Source organism: Haliotis cracherodii, unplaced genomic scaffold (genome assembly GCF_022045235.1).
Source record: "Haliotis cracherodii isolate W230 unplaced genomic scaffold, xgHalCrac1.p SCAF_14, whole genome shotgun sequence".
Taxonomy (NCBI): domain Eukaryota; kingdom Metazoa; phylum Mollusca; class Gastropoda; order Lepetellida; family Haliotidae; genus Haliotis; species Haliotis cracherodii.
The window spans coordinates 35,251,015-35,262,416 of record NW_027266269.1 but is presented as its reverse complement, the minus strand read 5'-3'; positions in this window follow the sequence as shown (position 1 = coordinate 35,262,416).

The window sequence follows — 11,402 nt, the reverse complement described above, 5'->3', positions numbered from 1 at the left end:
CTCAGCTATATCACGACGATCTGAAACCAGATAATCCAGTGATTGATATCATGAGCATTGATCTACTCATTTGTGATATGATGACATACATCAACCAAGTCAGGGAGCCTGACCCCCGATCCCATTAGTTGCCTCTAACAACAAGTATCGTCAACAGCAAGCATGGGTTGCTGAAGACCTATTCTCTACCATCTTCATGGGTCTACTTTGCGATTGAACAGGCATCACCATGGCAACTGAAGGACATGTGCAGAATGATATCAAAATCAGACAACAGATGTTACTTACATTTCAGTGGGATCGAACCTGTGAGTCGTACTCGCTGATAAGACACTGTGCTTTTAAGAATCTCTTTTTCAAGTACATGCCCGCCAACAAGTGATATTTTACGTCCGTTTCCTGGGGTTAATAGAAAGATGGAAATAAGAAATCGAAAAATGCTGTTTCAGATTTTTATTTCGGTTTATCAGTTGGCTAAAAACGGATTGACAGAATAAGCCTGGGGGATGGCTCGTCCCAATGTCCAGGTTCCCCGGGTCTGGTGCCCTGGGTAGCCCCAGACCGGATCACCTTCAATCTCATTAAAATCAGATCTTAGTTCTCGCTACTGCTAAACAAAGATCTGAGGACATCCCATTACGGGTCACGTCAGACCGACCTTGCGCGAACTTTGACCGACCAATGGAATGACCAATCAGAAGGCACTTTCTCGTGCTTTACGGCACTAATTTCAAATGGGCGACTACGCTTCAAAACATATTTTGACAAATTTTCGATTACAAATTTGAAACCTGAACAAAAGAACATTCTGGGATGGCTAATAGATGTCTAGATTGTATGGATGCAGTCGTTAAACCCGTAACTATCGTTCGGAGTTAAAGTTTTCGAGATTGCATGATTAGACATAACATTCCGACTGTCACTTTCACAATCTGGTAAGCGATGCTCTGATTGGTCGGATGAAAGGTCGTTCTGACGTGACCCCTATTGGGATGTCCCCAGATCTTTGTTTAGCGGTAGCGAGAACTGAGGTCTGATTTTAATGAGATTGGATCACCTTTAAAATGAACCCTTTTCCACTATGTTGAAACGCTAATATCCCACGAAACAGAAGATTACGTTGTGTTTCTAATGCTGGGTATGTGGAGGACAAACATCATTTTCTGTTAGTTTGCTCTGGTTATAATAAGCTACGGGTGGATCACGTACCAAAGAAATATTTAGAATATCCAACAAATATTAAATATCATTATGTCTACAACTGATCGTAAATTAATTATACTTCTAGCTATAGACTATATCTATATCTATCAAGCGATGTCACTTCGTAGTACATTATTGTCAGAACAATAAGATCTGTGGACATCACGTCGATTGTAATACAAATGCAACTATGGGCCGATGGCCGACACTTACGAAATGAAACGCATTGAAATTTTGCCAGTTTCGCAAATATTGAATTGAACAAAGTGCTCATCCATATACACACATCCCATAACCTTCATAGCAATTTCTAAAGGTACTGCTTAATACTTAACTTATTCAGACCCTATGGCCTAAAATGGGCCATTATCACAACTCATCCTCTCAAGGCATCGATAACGTCACCAGCTGTCGTGACACCTAGAACCGCCCGGTTAGCAGAATGTGGAACCAAGGGAAATCTAATATGTTATTTCGTAGATATTCATAAAACTATATATTTAATTAAATAGGTGTACAGTTTGCCAAGTCGAATTTTTGTTTTCAAATTTAGGGTTGAGAAAAGTAGATATTTGTCAACTTTAAATTATCAATACGCAGTTTAAAGTGCGAAGGAATCCAATTTTACAACATGTATCAGCCAAACAGATTGCTACGGAAACCCATCAGGGCTATGCCATGTTTTTAATTGTCATGAAATTCAAGAAACCGCGTTTAAACGTTCAAGTTCTTATCTTGAAAAGTCAACATATTAAGTGGAAAATTCAAGATAAAAAACTGAATTTAGGAAATTAATTTCTGTAAGCTTGACTTTCTACTTTGAGATGATATTGTTGCCGTGTAACTTTTCAAGGTAATAAATATTTTTTTGTCCCTAAAGTGCTTCCGTAGATAGCAACACACCATCACATTTGTTTTAGAAGGATTGCTAAATCTAGCCTGGTCATAGTGTCCAGCGATCGTTGACCATTCACTGCATGCTATATACGGTGGACATCATACATTGTTTGGGTGGAAAACCCGAAGTGATGCAGGTCACAGACGTTTACCACTTTGGTAAAACCCACGGGAATTGTACTGGCGTACCTAGAAACATATTCGGAGCGAAACGGGATTCGAACCCGCGATCATAGGTTTCTGGCGTGCCCAAGGGACGCAACTCTTTACAGACTGTACTCTGTGAGAGATTTAAAATCAGTTAATCCTTTGATGACAAGGAACGATCCGTTGATTCACAAAAAAAGTTAATCAACTACTCATTCATCTCTTGCTGGGCTGCCACGTGCATATTACATAACGCACATTTCAATTCACTTCAAACATGTATTTAGATTGAATAATTACCCCAGACACAATAAATGCCAAATGGGAACCTTTGTCAGGTAATGTGAGTGTTGCTACCACTAATTATACCTGTAATAAATTCATTAACTGAGCGTCAAGTGAATTGCGATAAGTACACAAGTATAGGGTTATACGAGAAAACGTGGATGACAACAAGGGAGTAGTAATCGTATTATCGACGCATTCTGAAATCCGAAAATGCTTTCACTGCATGGATGCTTTTTTTATGATTAAACTATAACCATCTGGGGTATTTCCATATGGCGACATCCGATGAGCTACGTCGTTCTTTTTGTCTGTTTATTTAGGCTGAAGAAATTGATTAACATGCGCCCTTTTTCGAAATCTTTATAGATCACGGTTAACCAATCAGTGATCCAAAATGCGTAAAACAAATATTGCCTCCAAGTTTATTTAGCCGTCATTGCAGACGGTAGCCAATACAAATACGCTGCGCTGAAATTTCATGCACACATTCGTAATACGTGAGAATCGTTATCTTCGTGCTCCGATACCTGTGCTGCGTTTGAACTCGCCCGTATATTCGCACTGCACGTGCCCCCTGTGCGGTTTGATCGCCGTAGCCAGCACATCCGTCATGCACGTGATTATAGCTAATGAATGAGCCTCACATTTGCATTGCAGAAAGTAGGTCACTTAACTCTCAGTTCATTACAGACAATCCACAGTTGAACAATAGAGTGACGTCTAAGCTGTATTTTTATTTCAGTTTTTAGTTTTTAGCACGCCGCTACCCTTCTTCGATCAATGGGTCTGTACTGACCGACCGCGGGTGTAACGGGTCCCCGGAGACTCGCTCGCTCCCCCAGAATGCAGTTCATTCATTCCCCCTCTTGAACTCTAGACCTTGCCATGATTTCAAGACATATTTTGTTTCTTTCCTTAATCGATGTTAATCTTGTAGAACAACAAGTAAAATATCGACAAATGTGTATTTTTCTCTTCTGCCGAGAAAACAATTTCTACCCAAGTTGTGGTAAACTAATTAAATTAATTTCTACCTCAACAAATAAAGTAAACGTTGCCGTGGTTGTTTGTTTTTTTTACAAATAAATCCATATTAATTTAGATAAAGAAATGCAAGATCAATATATTGCTAAATATTTTGCCATATTTCCAATTTATTCATTCGTAGCATTGACTAGTTGTATTCTTTCACATTCCATGCACGCTATTTTTTAAAGAATTAACCCTTGCCAAGTGCACGTGGGACTGATTAGTTTCCCGCGACTGAATCGTACATTCAATGTATACATGGCTGTCGTTTTATTAATGTTCTTTGTGGTTGTTTCATTTACGTGCGTATGTTTATGAGCGTAAAGTCTAAAACACACTATAACAAGTGCATCCGACGGGTATCGATCCACTCTGATTCGCCTACAGTGGGACATTGTCATGTGAAACAACGTCATCGATCTCACTTCACCACACTGCAAAGACATTGGGCGACCAAACAAGCCTACAGACAGCAGGGAGATTGAGGATGTTATTCCCATGCAGCGTCATTACTGGTTAATATTCCACTGAGAGACTCCTAAGTTAATCATATTTGCATCATAACGTGTATGCGTTGATAATGAGGATATGACATTGGTACTACTACAAGAAGTGTTTGTTGAAGCATTAAGCCTATTTTATGGAGCTAGCTCAGTGAGATACCATGCCGCGGTTTAACATGGATACCCCACTCAGACACAGCATACTGACTCCGAGCCGACCCGTCCTTGTTTTAGCCCCTTAATGTCGAGCGCCAGGCAGGGAAATAACAAGTATCATCTTTTAGCTTCTTTTGGTATGCGTGCGGAGAACGAACCCCGACCTTGCGCCTTTCGCCTTGCTCCGGGTAGCACTCCATCCACTGTGCCACGGAGGCGGTGTCACCACCGTCATGACACGTGGCTGCTGTACTGTGTAGTCGTAACGTGTCTTATTTTGATACGTCTTAATATGAGGCAGTGTATGACTTAAGGAAGTCAAGTGGCACGGGTTGCCCAGTTGTCTGAGGCGCCACAATTCGCTATAGAGTTGTGCTAGAAACCTGTGATCACAGTTTCGAATCTATGTCTCTAGGTTTGTCAGCACAATACTCATGGTCGTGGGTTCCATCAAAGTGGTAAACGTCTAAGACCTACATCACTGCGAGCTTAACTCCTACATCAAGCAGACAAGCCGTTATATAACTGAATATTGTGACGAATACGACACGAACATTGCTGAGTGCGGCGTAAAACAGAATACAACTTAATTTGAAACAACTACTATTGCAGGGGATGGGGGCTGTATTTGGCTTTGTATATAAGGGTTGTCTCGGTGATATGACAATTGTTGAACAGGGTTGCCATGGTGACGTGTCTATTAGGCAAGAAATGAGCGAGTGAGTTAGGTTTAGTATTCCAGTAATATCGCGGCGTCTCAGCTTAATGTGGGAGGAAAGCCCGAAGTGATGCAGGTCTCAGACGTTTATCACTTCGGTGAAACCCACGAGCACGGGTATGGTGCTGACAAACCTAGAAACATACATAATTTGGGCGAACCGGGATTCGGACCCACTATCATTTGTTTCTGGCCCAAGGGACGCAACTCTGCACAGCGAATCACGGCGCCTTAGACGACTGGGCCACCCGTGCGCTATATTGGGCAAGGATGTTACATAGAGAGACCCATGAAGGGACAGGGCTTTTTTTGGCGCAGTTCATGTGATGTCAGGCATCAGGGGTGTCTATGTTACCGTATTGCCCAATAGACACGTCACCATGGCAACCCTGTTCAACAGCGCCCTCTATGATACCCCTCGTCGCCCAGTAGACACGTCACTATGACAACTCCGCCCACCGTTGCCCGGTAGAGGTCAACGTCACCATGACAACCCTGTCCAACAGGGTCTCAATGTTACGCATCTTCCTGAGGCAAGGGAGTTAACTGACTGTCAATGTCCAGTTTCCATCCTTGCCGAACTAGAATGCAATTATGGAATTATTTTGTGGCTGGACTAAAGAGTCTATGCACAATCCAATCAAAATCGCGTAACGAAATCGAAATCGGGTTCTTGAACAACATGGATTTCAACGTGCAGTTTTCGGTGGACTGCAGGATTTGCAAAAGATGGGTACAGTCAACTGAGCGTCGACAGCTATTTTCTAATCTTTGCATGTTTTTAATCAAGGTACTCATGTGATTTGATGCGCTTCGCGAAGTAAGACCCGTTCTATTACGTCACCATGACAACCCTGTCAAATAAGGTCGCCTTATGTTACCGCGTTGCCCGGTAGACAGGTCACCATGACAACCCTCTCCAACAGGGCGCCTTATGTTACCTCGATGTCCGGTAGACACGTAACCATGACAACCCTCTCCAACAGGGCGCCTTATGTTACCTCGATGTCAGGTAGACACGTCACCGTGACAACCGTCTCCAACAGGGCGTTACCTCGTTGCCCGGCAGACACGTCACCATGACAACCGTCTCCAACATGGCGTTACCTTACGTTGCCTGGTATTCAAATAATGAAAATACCCCTTCATGAAATACCCCTTGTTATTCCACGTTGATCTGTTACAATGACGCTCAATCACACTTACTTTCACAAAGTCTTCCCACACAATCAAATTTGGATTTGGAAATGACACCACTTTCAAAGAATTCCCATATATATAACACCCCTTTTATCACGTCGAAGCATTGCCTAATGATGTTTCAGTCGAAGTATGAAGACTCGGATTGGAAACATCACTCATTGATGGGGGATGCATAATTCTTTTCAACCAGTTTCCTTTACTTTCAATATAAATGTAAATTATTCCAAATTCCATTTTCCTATTTCCGATTACTTTGGATACCAGTTAACGATGCATTGCTAAGCCATACACAATGTCCTCTGCCTATTCCTGGCAGCAGAATACATCCTTCGATCTGACGGCCGTTGTATGTAAAGCGACTGAAAAATCGACTATTCTAATACGGGCTATAGACCTGCTAAAATATTCCATTGATTGTCGGAAGCACCGGGTGGTGTGTTCCGAATGTGTCACAGTCGGCGTAGAAAGTGTTCTCACACACGTTGAGCGTCGTTCCGGCAGTCAGATATGGATACTGTACATCAAGCGACTCGGATCACGGGGTGAGGTAAGTTTTCACGATATACTCTCTCTAATTAATACTGTTATTACAATGACACACATTTTTATATGTGCACTATCTGACACACTTAATGGCCAAGGTGATTTGTAGTGTCATACTTTACTGATGCATGTATATTTAAAATGAACCACTTTGCTGGAAAATAGATAGGTATAATAACAATATCCTGGTGAAAAATACAGCAACAGTTATACTTTGCTGATGATTACATTCGCATTATAAAAAACAATTTCCTGCTAATTACATGCGCGCAACAACGTGCTGATAATTATATACCTTTTATAAGACAATTTGCTGGTACTTTTATAAGTATTATACCAAGTTGCTGGTAATTATATGCGTACAACACAATTATATACGTATTATCAGAAAATTTGCTGGAACTCATTTAAACGACCACGAGTCGTTTATTTCTTTATATCAACATTATGTAAATCCTCTTTAAAGATGACCCGTGAAGATCCGGGGTAGAATAGGTCTTTAGCAACCCATGCTTGCCATAAAAAGCGCTTACTCGCTGACTTGGTTGATGCATGTCATCATATCCCAATTGCGTGGATCGATGCTCATGATGTCAATCATAGGATTGTCTGGCCCAGCCTCGATTATTTACAGACTGCCGTCATACAGCTGGAATATTGCTGAGTGCAGCGTTAAACAACAAACAAACAAACAAACAAACTTTAATGTTGTTGACAAAATGCACAAGCTTTAAAGATATGTACCCAAATTTTAATAATGATGACCCTTGAATAGAATCCGACCTCGGAAATGTCGGAGAAGTTCATTTTACGAACAGCTGGGTTAAATTTGGTATTTCCCGCATATTCTCACAATCCTCACGTCTGTACCTTTTCTCCTAATACCGATTGTCATACCTTTCCCACTTTTGTAGGCGAGCGTTCGGCCACTGCGTTTGTCTGCGTAGTCTAGTGGAACAACTTACTTAACAGTAAACACTTCCCTCTGAAAAGTTACGTCGTCCAAAATATGACGTCATCAAGTTGCGAGCGCATATACGACTATCCAGAAATGACGTCATGACAGAACAATGTTTTATCGTGAAATAAACCACGCTTCATTCTTCATTGTTCTTTGCGATTTATCGCGTAGCTATCTTATATCAAAACAATATGTTGACGAAAATATACACATTATAACAACATACTGGTAGAAATACATACCGTTCTATAACAACACAATAAGTTGATGAAAATACACATATATGGCATTACGTACGATATGATGGTGAAAAGATACATAGGACAGTACCACATGGAGGTGAACAAATACGTATGACAATACAATATGGTGATGAAAATATACAGGTGACGATACAATATGGTGATGAAAATATACATATGACGATACAATATGGTGATGAATCTAAACATATGACGATGCAATATGGTGATGAAACTATACATATGACGATACAATATGGTGATGAATCTATACATATGACGATGCAATATGGTGATGAATCTATACATATGACGATACAATATGGCGATGAAAATATACATATGACGATACAATATGGTGATGAATCTATACATATGACGATACAATATGGCGATGAAAATATACATATGACGATACAATATGGTGATGAATCTATACATATGACGATTCAATATGGTGATGAATCTATACATATTACGATATAATATTTTGATGAAAATATACAGATGACGATACAATATTTTGATGAATATATACAGATGACAATACAATATGGTGGTGAATACATAACAATAACAGACTTTTCTATTGAATATATTCGTAATATGCTGAGAATCGAACCTGTGGGTTCGATCTGACGAACGAACACTTTAAACACCTAGCCATCCAACCGTCCGATTTCAGGTGCGATGCTCACAGTTAGGAAGGTAATGGCGACCAACCATCTTATCGAGATTAAAGAAAAACCCTTTTGTTTTGACAACAAGACAATAATATCCTGCGTTAACAGGAAGGAAACACCTTTTAACGTAAACAAATCATCGATTTTTCAAGGTGTTCGAATTTGAAACGGACGTTTTTGTACAAAATGTTTTAAATATTCAACGCATCTTCACAATGATCCAGAGTAGCGCAAACAGGCATGACGAGATCTGTCTTTGTCATTGTGCTTCTTCAAATATGTGTGATGAAACAATGGATTAAAAAGTCAATATACTAAAGTGTAAAATGAACATGGAGAAGCAAACGAGATTTCAGTCATATATACTCTACCAAAAAGGAAACGCAAAAATAAGAAACTACAGTAAATATGTGACAGAATATTACCCACATCCATACAACATGAGTACAAAAAGAGAATTGGTCATTCATGCACGGATTGGGATTGATTTATCTGAAAAGGATGAGGTACTGCAGAATTTTGGTGAAAAGATGGAAAAATCGTCAAAACACAACCACGTGAGAGCCTTGCGCAGAAACTACCAACATGACGTGCGCATGCAACATCACTACGCTGGGTTTCCATTTGTATGCCATCACAATCTTACAGCAAGTGAACAGCGGAAACATGCCACGACTGACGGAAGCCCAACGCTACAACGCCATCGGCCTACTGCAAACCATCTTCACGAGGCGAGAGAGTTAACTGACTTTAAAAGTCCAGTTTCCACCCTTGCCGAACTTGGCAGGAATTACTGGGCTCGATCGTAGCGCCACCAGTGGCTGTTACGAGTTATGTCCCTTCTAAGCCTCTCCTATGGACCAATCAGATTCCACCTCTCGTATCACTTTCGTTTGCTTCACACAAAATGGTCAGGACGATCTGATCGATAATCAAGATCTATATTGTGATAAAATGTGTCTTCCATCGCAAAATGCATCAAATCACGTGAACACCTTGATTAAAAACATGAAAAGATTTGGGAAATATCTGCTGACAACGAATTGGCGGTGCACATGCTTTGCAAATCCTGCAATCGACCGAAATCTGACCGACAGTTTACGAACCGGATTTCGATTTCAATGCGCGAATTTGATTGGACTATGCATAGACTCGTTAGTCCAGCCAAAATGTAACTCCATAATACCAGCCTAGATCGGCAAGGGTGGAAACTGGACTTTTATAGTCAGTTAACTCTCTTGCCTCGGGAAGATGTCTGCAAACAGGAGAATCATCTTCATCCACAGCCAGGTTTTTCCACATAGCTCCAAGCAACATTACAAGACCGTTATCAGATACAAGGGACAACACGTGACATTCCCAGATCCGGTCGACTACGTATCACTACCAGAGCACAGGACAGCTTCATACAGCTACGTCACATTCGTGAATCGAACCAGCACGGCCACCCCTGCGGCAATACCAGGATATTAGCCCAGAAAGAGAGGAACCGTTTACTTGCTGTAGGTATTCGAGCTAGACGACCGGTTCGAGGTGTCATTTTGTCGGACCTGCATCATCGGCTGCGACGTCAAAGGCGTCAAGGTCACAGAGTATGGCCACAACCTGCGATGGAGACAAGCTTCGCCGTGCGGAAGGCAGACGTCGTGTTTCCAGGCGTCGCGGGGAACGTTGTTCACGAAACTGCATACAGGAAGTGGACGGATTTGGTGGTGGTAGTGTAATGATGTGGGCTGCCATCTCCTACACTGGTAGAACAGACTTCGTGCAAGTTCTGGGGAATTTAACGGCAAACCGCTACACGGATGAGATTCCTTCCCATTATGCAGCAAGCGAACGTCATTTTTCAAGAAGACAACGCCCGACCTCACACGGCAAGACTGACAACAGCCGTTTTCAGGAATCACAACATCCAGGTCCTTCCATGGCCCTCCAGGTCTCCAGATTTATACCCAATCAAACATGTATGAGATGCACTGGATGAACGACTGCGTACACGCGCCAGCAACAACCACAGAACATCTGACAGTTTGAACACTAAAAGCGTCGTAAAACCATACTTTTTCGTTTTCTCCCCGGAATTCCCACCCAAAACAAGACAATTCAAGTGAGTAAGTATGGCTTTACGCCACTTTTAGCGATATTCCAGCGATATCACGGCGGTGGACACCGGAAATGGGCTTCACACATTGTCCCCGTGTGAGGAATCGAACCCTGGTTTTCGGCGTGACGAGCGAACGCTGTAACCACTCGGCCACCCCAATTCAAGCGAGGACCAAGGGCAGTAAATGTTCTAAACTAAGTTCGTTTCCGCTAGAAATCAAATGTGAAATTGAACATGAAATTAAACTCAGTGTAAAATAATTTCCTTTGGCCGTACAAGACGCTCCGTAAAAAAATCTAACAAGTGTTGTTCTTGACGCAGCGATTTTAAATTTGTTTGTTCTATTAAAAAATTCCTTTTTTAAAACACATGACACTTTTATTGAACCTTTTTCGAGGCAAACTTTGTCAACGCCCACAGAAAGCGCTTGGGATTTGGGATTTATTACCACCTCTCACAACTAGTGCGCAACGTCCTGTGACGTAGCATCGATTGGTCTCTTTGGAACGAGCCATTAATTCCTCATTAATAAAATGCTTTAAGGGAACATTTGCAAAAAAATACGAAAAACGCCTACAATAAGTCTTGCTCCCTGGAGTATCCCATCGTATCCTAGGCTCCGATCAACAAAGTTATCTAAGCGCTACGATTGTCGTCTTTCTATCTCATGACAGCGCTAAGATCGCTTTGTAGAACAGAGACCTGAGCCCACTTGCACAAATCGA